General features: G+C 44.8%; 1 protein-coding gene across 15 annotated transcripts in view; it reads right to left on the bottom strand.

Annotated features, from left to right (window-relative positions):
* The window catches only part of WDR89 (WD repeat domain 89), a 16,469-nt gene extending 5,229 nt beyond the window's left edge, over positions 1 to 11,240 (bottom strand). For 2 of the 15 annotated variants that reach the window (XR_016467097.1, XM_090141787.1), the window contains exon 1: positions 11,182 to 11,240. The gene's annotated coding sequence lies outside the window, so the exon portion shown is untranslated. The other 13 variants (XR_016467101.1, XR_016467098.1, XR_016467100.1 and 10 more) reach the window with 13 other exon arrangements.

The raw sequence follows: 11,240 nt of genomic DNA, 5'->3' as shown, positions 1-11,240 counted from the left end.
TTAGCTTTAAATACATCGATATGAAAAGGTTTCCTGCACAGAGCTTATGCATGAAATCAAAGGTCACTCATCCTGAAGTCCTGCCTACCATTTTATTTACAGAAACGGAGAACCACCCAGAGCTTCCCCCAGCAAAGGAGTTCAATCTCCTCTGACTGTAAGCACTGCATCACATAATCCCCTCAGAGGATTAAATAGGCTGCTTGTGAATGCTGTGAAAGTCGTTTAGCTACATTTGCTGTATTGTTTTGTTGGTGCTGGTTTTGTTTCTTTTTTAAGTAAATATTAAAGCAACATTCTCTGCAAGTGGACGCGCAATGAAGGCATGGTTCCTACCTGAGGAATAACTTCTGCTCTAAAAGGCTGCTTGCAGTCACAGCCCACAAACAGTTGCATCAGTACAGCTGCAGGAGACTTCTTGGCCCAACTTCTGCATAGGCAAGACAAAAAATGAAGTAGAACTACAGCCTGAAAGGGACAAATGAGTTATACTTTGCAGCTGTTCTGGTGCTCAGAGACATATGGAAGCACCCATTCAGCACACCACAGGCTACTTAAACAGGCATGAGGACAGCACCACAATCTGGGAGAATTAAGCATTTTCAACAGTTCTCCTAAGAACCAAAGCCTTTCCTGAGGCTCCTAAAAAATACACAGCCCTGGTTCTTATTGCAACTGGGAAAAAAAAGCCTTTCCTTCTGAGGCAATTTTTCTCTGGCATTATTGAATTATTCTAGAAACCCACAGTATTTCAGTGATACACATGGATATTTAAATTTGAAGGAGATGTTTACCATCAAAATCAACAGGTGGTTTTGGTCAGTTCATGAACTTGGATCACTTTTCAACAAATAAAATGTAGTTGGGATATAGAAAGGAAGCACAATCATCCACGGGGACAATTTCTCTCTCAATTACAGGCTCAATTATATTTCTCTTCTGTTATAAAATCAATTTTGGGGGAATCACAGCAGTTCCCATGGAGGTCAGCTCTCCTCACTCTTATGAGACTTTAGCTATGAGATATGGTTTAGTGGCTTGTGGTAGCAAGGGTAGTGGCAGGACAGTTGGACTAGATGATCTTGTAGGTCCTTTCCAACTTTGTGATTCTATGATTCTATTATGGATGTTTCAGTTAAGGTAAAGCAGTACTCCAAAAATCGACTTATTTCCATACAAAGTAGGCCAGTGCCCAATCCCAGTAACCACACACATGGAAGGATTCTTTCTGGAAATATCCAAATAGAAACCAAAGAAAAATCAGGCAGGCCCAAAATGCAGGAAAATACCATCATGCTTTCCCAGCTGCCCCACTGATTTTTTCTCCTAATTCCTCAGGCTGGATTTTGGGAAGGGGATGAAATGAGCAAAGTGCTGCGTGCTCGTTGGTTTTGGCTCATTATTTTAATGTTCCACAGGAGGCCAGCAACAAAGGAAAAGTTGCTATGACAAAACTGCATTCTGCTTGTTTTTAAAATGGTGTTGTTGGTAGTTTCAAGGCCTTGCCTTGCCTTCCCAACGCACCACGTGATAAACAAGCAAATTCTTAAAAAACAGCTTAAGTAGATACACTTATACAAGCTTAATTCTCAAGTCACAGATAATCTAAGCTATCCAACCTGGTAATATCCTGACAGTGAGGTCCCAGGTTAATCATCTACATCAAAGCAACCTTTCAGAATACATCTACAAGTAATTTTTGCCATAAAATGCAGACATCCTGTGGAAACTCCTTTCCCCTCCAAAGAGAAGAATTTCAACATGTTTTCTGGCACTGTGTACAGCCCTACCCACACAGCCTGCTTCTTACATACTCAAATGGGACAAGACTTCAGTAGAACCAATATAAAAGCAGACAGTTGTTGAACGCTTAGCACAAGGCTAAGACCCAATTTTAGCCAGGTTTGTTGAACTTCATTTCTGAAAAATCACCAGCTGTGAAAAGGTAGAGACTGCAAAAACACGCTTCATTCAGATTTAATAATACTCTCTGGGAAGTAAAAGGAGCCCAAGATAGTGCCTCAGCTTTCACTCCCAAATGATACAGGTGGAGCTGTTTTACACTAGCAGAAAACACTGCATATTTTCCAGATAGATGTGCAACATATATCATCAGGAAGGTGCAGCGTACAGCCTTTGCTTCTATTTCCCAGCAGCAGTTAAGGAGCTGCAATACTACGTTTGATGGCAGCAGGGTTTTTGCTAAAAACTCAGTAAAATATCTGCCCCAGTAAGACAGCCTTCAGGCTATTATGAAATTGTGATTGAAGGTTATATAAACAATTTGTGCTCGAGCGTCAGGGTGTAGCTGCCAGCCCTTCCTTTTCAGGAGGGGAAGTCACTGTTGTACTTTGATGGGAAAGTTTAAATGGCAGGAATAGGATCTGTGTTAAATTTATGGGACAAATAGGAAACAATGGTCTTCCAAACACAATAGAAGATCACTAAGCATTGGACCGCTGCCACCTCGAAAGCACATGCCGCTCTGCACTGCAGAAGTGAAGCGCTTTTAGTTGGGCACTCCTCAACTTTGACAACCCAGGCATCCACTTTGTTATGGCTACCAGGAACCCCCGTGCCAAGTAAGTTGCTTTGAATGCTTTGGACATGGCACAGGAGCCTGTCACAGTGATCAGTGCGGAAACCTGCCTGCGAGTACCTGACATCAGTCTGGTGGGGGGAAGGGAGCTTGCTCTGGAACTGCCTCTGAAGAAGTGACAGAGATCCCTTGGGAAGAGAAGAGGGTTTGGCTGCTGCTACTTCTTTTCTTTAGGATATGCAGTCGTTAGTAGAACTCAGGATCTTCCTCTGTTCCAACTCACAGTAGCCCAAGGATCTATGGAATGCAGTCTCAACACTGGTCTAGTATTGAATGTGGAGGTTTGCCCTACCTGTGGCAGGGAGGTTGGAGCTTGATGATCCTTGAGGTCCCTTCCAACCCTCCTCTGATTCATTCTATAAACACAGACAAAACGCAGGTGATGTTAGCATGATAGGAAACACCACAGCCTGGATTACACAGAAGCATCTGGCCCAAATGTCAGCTACCACCACTCACTTTCGTCTTCAGCAACTGCTGCTCTTAGCATGGAAGTGCATCTCGCAACACCATCCTCACCAAGGCGAAGCCACCTGTTACAAATCAGCCCTACTCCACGTGATCCTCCAAACTACAGCTGCTTGATCTCTGCTCTGCATTTACAGTTCTCTGTAACCTTGGAGCATCTCTTTGATATTGCAGCATACCATTATGGTAAACTTTTCTGCGTCTTGATAATAAATACAGTCAACTGAAACAACCTATAATATTTTGACCTCCAGGATGCCCACAAAGCTCCTTTAAAAAGAAATAAGCTTGGTTTTTAAAACAGAAGGCATGAAGGGACAGGAATGCCAAAAAGGAAGAGGTTTACAGATGCTGTGGTTATGTATTTCTCTCTAGTGGAGCGTGGAAACAAACATATAGCAAGACCAGAAGCAGTCAGAGGTGCCCAAAGCAGCCTTTCCATTGACAGAGAAATGAAAGGTAAGCACCTACGAGCACAAACTAAATGTTGCATTTTGCCTGAGCACATACCGCTCTGCTCTTTGTGTATTACTCCAAACCTCACAGCCTAAACTCAAGCCAGCAGGCTCATGAGTCCTCTCCACTGCAGAAAGCTTCTCAAAACATAAACCAGCAATTTGTAAGTTATTCCATCTCCTTCTCATTGTGCACGTTTGCCAAATCACGTAGTTCTCAATTCCAAAAGGGAAGATTAGCTCTGCAACGTACAGCGAAGTAAAATCACCTGTGAAAAAATACCAAAGAAAGTGTGGAAGAAACAGATCTTTGCCTCAAAGACTTGGTCAGTGCATGAGAGGAACTTGTAAGAGAAGAGAAACACGTAATAAAAAAAGAAAATGACCTGCAGATTTGGCAATCTTCTCTGCAGAGGTCAAATACCAGAAATAGCAAGGGATCTGAACAGCAGTAGATGAAATCTTGCGCTGCTCTTTTCTACTACAAACAATGCGAACAGACCCTCCCTTTATTTTCATGACTATCAACAGTTTAAGAACAAATTAAGAATAAACCTGAAGCCCTGGATAGTGGAAAGCAATTCATGCATGCAACATCACATGTGCTCAGCATTTTAAAACAAAGTTTGTTTTTTGTGTTGGCTGAGGAGAGCACATCAGTGTGCTGCACTTCACTAATGCGAAATGCCTTTGGAGACCTCTCCTCATTGGCACCACTTCACAACAGAAGATGGATCTGCCAAATGATCTAAGAACAGAGGTGAAGCACAGCAATCCCATCAGGCACACAGAATTCCTAAAGGAAACACATTCCTGTACTTGGTTTTGTTACTGTACCAAAGCAGTAAGATGAGGTGTTTTTCCAGCATTCCCATAAAGGCATTCTGGGGGCAAAGAGGATAGCATCTCACCAACCACACAGGAAGGGAATACAGAGCACCAGAGGCTAAGCTAAAATGCAGAGATGAGATGTAAACTGCCAAGAGAATTATTTCATGGTTTTAAATCGCTACGTCTTGTTTCCAAACAAAGCACAGCAAGAATAAAGCTCCTCGTCTCCTCAATTTGGCATTTGTAGCACAGAGAAAAATACATTGAGAAAGCAGACGCAAGGAAAAAAAAAAAAGATAACAGCACTGCCACAACAAATTCTATGAAGAGAACAAAACCAAGCAAACAGAGATAATAAACTTTCTGCATTCCATTAAATGAATTTAATCCTACAAGCACAGAAATAGCCTTAGCAGCACTGATTAGAGGAAAAAGTACGAATCAAGGAGAGAACAAAGAGAAACAGTCACAGGAGGTTGTACATAATTGTGAAAATGCTCACATTATTAATTTTAGAATCACAGAATCATAGGATGGCCTGGGTTGCAATGGACCACAATGATCATTTAGTTCCAACCCCCTGCTATGTGCAGGTCACCAACCAGCAGACCAGGCTGCCCAGAGCCACATCCAGCCTGGCCTTGAATGCCTGCAGGGATGGGGCATCCACAGCCTCCTTGGGCAACCTGTTCCAGTGCCTCACCACCCTGTGTGTGAAAAACTTCCTCCTAATATCTAACTTAAACCTCCCCTGTCTCAGTTTAAAACCATTCCCCATTGTCCTATCACTGCCCACCCTCACAAATAACTGCTCCCCCTCCTTTTTATATGCTCCCTTCAAGTACTGGAAGGCCACGAGGTCTCCCCAGAGCCTTCTCTTCTCCAAGCTAAACAAGCCCAGTTCCCTCAACCTTTCCTCATAGGAGAGGTGCTCCAGCCCTCTGATTATCTTAGTGCCCTCCTCTGGACCCGCTCCAGGAGCTCCATGTCCTTCCTGTGCTGGGAGCCCCAGGCCTGGACACAGTACTGCAGATGGGGCCTCACAAGAGCTGAGTAGAAGAGGACAATCAGCTCCCTCTCCCTGCAGGCCACCCCTTTTTTAATGCAGCCCAGAACACAGTTGGCCTTCCGGGCTGCAAGCGCACACTGCTGGCTCATATCTTAGCTTCAAATCTAAATCAAAATTATTAAAATATGATGCTCAGATAGCTGAGCTTCCTTCTCCAGAACAAGTTTCAAACCTTCTTTCAAATGGATTTGAGGGCCTTCTTGTTTTTAATCTCTGCTCATCCACTGCCACACACGACAGACCTATGAATTGAGGGGCAGCCAATAAGTCCTCTGCCACCTAAATACGGCTCAGACATGTAAGCTGGGAGTGACTGAGCACTGATTTCCAAAGGAGGTTTCCCAGCAGTGACCTCACCAGGTTGATGTTGTAATGACACCCACATGCTGGGGTGGTCCAGCATAAAAGAGTGCACAGTAATACAAGACTACAGGGTTTTGCTCTTATGGCTGCTCCCAAAAGAATCTGAGAGAAGCTACAGCAGATACATTCCTACCTCAAAGACAGGAGATTGCACAGGAAAAGGTAAATTACAGATAGAGATACTGGAGAATGGCTGCTGGGAAACCTGTCTTAGGAAGACCCTCAACTTCAACAGTCTGCCTGCAATGCCACCACGGCCAGCCAGCCCACCACAAACCATGAGAATCCAAGTCACAGCCTTCTGCATCTGTGCTTATCTCAGACCACAGAAGAATTGTTTCCTTTCTCTTATGAGCACCTCCCATTGCAGACACCACATCGATCTCGATTTTTGTAGCCACAAATGTAGAACAGGAGAGAAAGAACTAATTAGTCTCTCAATTACACAGGACCAGCAGCTGGAAATCAGATGTGTAGGGTGCAGTACAGTACTGGGTGCAGTATTAACTTTGCTTCCATTTACACTTCCACAATACAGTTGTTATCAGCTACAAGCTGATATCAGAGCTCTCTCTGAACCTGCCTCCTCACTAACAGCATTTTCTTTTGTTAGGAGAATCAGCAAGGCTTGGCACTAGGGCTACACACTGAGATGGTCTGCACACTGATAAGGAAGACAGAAATGAAGCTATTTATCTGAGTGGGAGGCTGGACTTGAACCAGATGCCTACAAACTGTCTAGCCTGATGATGGCCAAGCAGCCCAGGAAGCTGCAACATTCACTCTTTAGTTTCTTAATCTGAATGTGTGCACTACTGAATCAAATGCAAAAGCAAAGGAATACTGCAATCCACAATCAGAAAGTGCTTCAAGGTCTCTTTAAGCCTGGGATCACAATGCAAGACTAACAGCAATGACCTGCAGTGCCATTTTAAATCGAAAGAAAGCACCATACAAATGGGCAACCCCCATGATCCAGACTACAGAGGAAGGCAGAGGAAGAATTACTTACACAGCTGCATGAATAATTCAGTGGCTCTGAAATAAGAGTATTTATTTTCTTTGAATTACACACTGCTACTCGGTATCAACATCCTCATACCAAAAAAAAAATGGAGATGTGGAGACTCTTCCCACAGACTGGTAAATTTTGCTGAAATTCTTCCAAGGAATTTATTTCTACATCACAGAGGAAGCCTGGGAAACTTCAGCCTAAACTTAGCAGCAATCAGAATAAAAGGATACAAAGACACTTAGCTACAGCAGGAAAAATAGCTCCTGCCATCACACACTGGTGCCAAATTACCTATAATGAGATGAAATGTTTTATTTACCAGGAGATTTCAGAAGTTCTTTCACAACAGTAATTCAACTTAAGCACCCTCATTCTTTAAAACACAAGGCTATTATGTTTTCAGGACACTTTTCTTAAAAATCCAAGCCTAATTCAGTACTGCAGTTCACATCTCCACTAGGAATGCTGCTGGGAAGCTGATAAAATGTTCTCAGTTAAGCCCAGACATGGCAGTTCTATGTTCCAAAGAACATTCCTGTGCCTGACCACTTCTGACACTACACCAACATCCCCAGTTCCAGACGTGTTATGCAAGGAAACAACTGCAAAACCCACGCAGGGAACACGGCGTGGCCGTCTTTTCCTCATTTGCTTCCCCAGGCATGTGCAAGTTCCTCAGGTATCCCCACCAATCACACCCATCAACACCCCTGTTTGATATTTAGCTAATCCAGAACATCACCACATCAAGATAATTTGTCAGAGCCTTTCCAGTATCAAAGCAACAGTGGAAACTGGAGATGCCTGTGTGCCCGTGACAGTTCACAGACGATCGGTTTCCAAAACACGCTCTTTGTGCAGGACAGCTGGCAGGCTCTGGTGAACCATTACCAGGCCCTAAGCTCGCTTTTCAATGCTTCACAGCAGACAAAAGGAAAAAGAAGCCATCTAAGCGACAGCAGTAGGATGAAAAGGCTGAAATAAAAGTTTTTAGAGCTGTGTCAACTCTATCCTGTTGAAGAGAATTTACCTTTCAGTTTCCATAAAAGATAGTGAGGCACCAAGTCTGCATGCGCTGTAGACATGTGAGGCATTCTCTCCAGCTCTTTAAGAGCCTTTAAGCAGTGCTCACACTTGACCCAGACACAGCATTCCTGTACTGGTATCACCAATGCACTGCACAGACATAAAAAGGGAAAAATGATTTTTTAACACTCAAATACACGTTGATTTTGCATCATACTGCACTGTAAGTTCATATTCAACTGCTCTAATCCTACAAGAGAGATTTAGGACTCAGTTGTTTGAAGCGGAATCGAGGAAGGACAAAAGAAGTATTTAAGCATTAATACTCTATCACTTTCTGAGCAAGACACCTATTGTATGTGGCAACACAGCTGATCCCTGCTGGCAAATCCCAACTAAAGCTGTGTGCTTTTGTTAGCACTCACGACACCCCAAGGATCCGCAGTGGATCCATAAAGACTTTTCCAGTATCTTCAGCAGACAGCAGTGCTCCAAAACAAGACAAGTAGAAGAAGTAAGGCAAAAGTTTCATGATTTTAATAACCCTGCTCTCCAGCCCTATTTGTTCTCAGTGCTTCAGTCAATCCAAACTTCACAGGATCATGGCTGCCAGAGGGACTCATTGCTGAAGCCAATCCCTTGATAACTAAACCATAACCTAGCCCAGAGGACGGGTTAGATGATCCAGAGAATTGACTGTTTATTTTACAAGACGTAGCTGGGATGCTTTGCCTTGTATAGCTTGGCAGAGACGGAGACCGAGAGGGCATATGATTACTATCTACAAATACATCAAAGGAATAAATGCAGGGGAAGGAGGGGGCTACTCAAGAACAATACTGGCACAACAATTTAAGACTATAAACTGACCATAAAAAAGATTGGAGCAGAAATTACAATCAAGTTTAACTGTCAAAACAGTTCCCAATTGGAACAGCAGGGGCAAAAACTCTGGTTTACTTTATCTGCTTCTGCAACCCCGTCGGCCTGGCACCCACAACTGTCCCTGCACAGCCAAGAACAGACAGGAAAGCTGACTGAAAAGCAAGCCATTGTGAGATAAGCGGGCTCAGTGCTTCTCTCTGGAAGACACCAAACTGGCAGCCAGACGGCACAAGGCACAGCAGCTGCTCACTGTGCACTGTTACAAGCAGAACTAAGGCCACTTCCAGCCTGTGATGGTTTCCTCTCCCCACTCCCTTGAAATCACAGGGATAAAAACCTAAAAGCTTGAGTGTGCTCCTACTGCATAGCCACATCTTTTTACAGAGGCTGAGTGGAAAACGCGATGTGTCCCTCTCACATCAGAACGTTTCATTGAGACTGCCAGGAGACCTGTGGGCTTGTCCTGCAATGACTGCAGCTCTCAGCACCACAAACAGACAGCAGTGTGGCTCAGATCACACGCACTAAGAAAATCTCACAGTGAGCTGAAGGTACAAGCGTGTAAAGGACAGAATGTGTCATTTCACACTCAGCCCACTTGATGTCACTAATGACCACCAGTCAGACAGCTGAACCAATCTGCACAGAGCTGATGTCTGGCACACAACGGGAAGACTCAAAGAACAAGAAATCATTACAGATTAGCAGACTTTCAAAGGAAATATTAATGTGAAATCGTTAAAATGAGCGGCTGTGTAGCTGGTATTTGCTTCCTTCCACCACTTACAAAATATCCTGATTGTTGAAAATGCTTGAACATCCCTAAAAGCAGGACAGAGAATGCATTCTAAAGCTGGGACTTCGGGAACAGCTTAACAAAACAACGCAATATTTATCCAGCAATTCAGACCACTTTTCTTAGTGCTACAGATTGACTAGCTTTGGTTTTCTGGTGAGCTATCTGCCCCAATTACTTGCTTGGTTCTGAAATACTTTGTCAGAACTCCCACCAAAATATCAGCTAAGTGAAAAATACTTCATAGAAACATTTCATCCAAACTACTGAAATTTAACCTGAAGGTAAGATTTCAGCATCAGACATCTTCAACTCCCAGTCTAAAGCTTCATCTACCAAATAAACAACTTTGAATATAGAATTTCATAATTCTCCCTCCTCCCATTCATTTCCAAGCTAACAATGCTCTGTGGTTGGTCACATTCATGCAGTTACCTTAGCTATTTAACCAACCCTACAGGGAATGCTCTGAGCTTCTGTACAGACTGCACTGAATACATCCCACCTCTGCACACTGCAAGTCAGCAAAGCAGCGCTCACAGAATCACCAGGGTTGGAAGGGACCTCAAGGATCACGAATCTCCAACCCCTGCCACATGCAGGGCCACCAACCTCCACATTTAATACTAGACCAGGCTGCCCAGGGCCCCATCCAGTCTGGCCTTGAACACCTCCAGGGACGGGGCATCCACAACCTCTCTGGACAGCCTGTTCCAGCACCTCACCATTCTCTCTGTAAAGAACTTCCCCCTGACATCCAGCCTAAAACTTTCCTCCCTTTACTTGAAACCATTTCCCCTTGTCCTGCAGTTATCTACCCTTTTAAGAGTTGATAGAGTCCAGCCTGGGCTGAACTGCTCCCTGCTGCAGCTTCTGCCACAGGCAACTGGGAAGGTGGTAAAGGCTGAGAAGGGAGGAAAAGGGAAGAAAGAAGAGGCAACAGGAGGAAATAAGCAAGGAGGACACACCAAGAATTTATGTAACCCTTCTGTTAAAGGAAGAGAGATAGTGCAGCAACAAGAGAAGGGGAAGGAGGTAATGAAGAAGCCCATAGTGTGTCAGGGTGAACTTTAAAGAGGGCGAAGGCACGCCGGAAGCTGAACTTCCTAACCTCGAACAGCTCAGGTAACGGCAGTGCTGCCACACGGAGGCCCACGCAGCTGCAAAGATGCCAGTGCAGGCTCTGAGGGCTCTCGCCTGCCTTCCACGGTCCTTCCTGCACATCGCAGAACGCACCCACGCCCAAAACCGGGCACGTCCGTGTCCGGCCCAGCAGCTCCTGCGACAGCAGTGATTGAGCTGCTGCCATCGCACAGCAGCACAGCCGCCTTTCACCCACCACTCAGAAGCACCCCTCCCAAAAGCACCGGAACTTCACAGCAGCGCTTCGGCTCGGTGGCGCCGATTTCCTTCAGTTTTGCTCTTTCTTTCTTTTTTTTTTTTTCTTCCAGAAAAGCTCATAAACTGCGTTATTTGTAGAACTCCAACAAAAACGTGACAGAGTCGCAAGGCCCGGCACAGCGCAAAGGTACCGACCAGGCCTTGAGGCCCACCAAATATACACCTCTAGGCGACAACGGACTTTGAACACAGCGTTAGAACCGATTTCATTCCTTAGCGTAACCCGGCGTTCTCCCTCACGCACCCCCCGCCCAGACGCCGCACGCCGCTCACCTCAGCCCGGCGCCGCGTGCGCCCCGCCCGCTACAAGTCCCGCCCTCAGAGCCCTCCCC

The sequence above is a fragment of the Phasianus colchicus genome, chromosome 5 (assembly GCF_987193195.1).
Source record: "Phasianus colchicus chromosome 5, bPhaCol1.hap1.1, whole genome shotgun sequence".
Taxonomy (NCBI): Eukaryota; Metazoa; Chordata; class Aves; order Galliformes; family Phasianidae; genus Phasianus; species Phasianus colchicus.
This window is presented reverse-complemented; position numbering and strand designations above follow the sequence as displayed.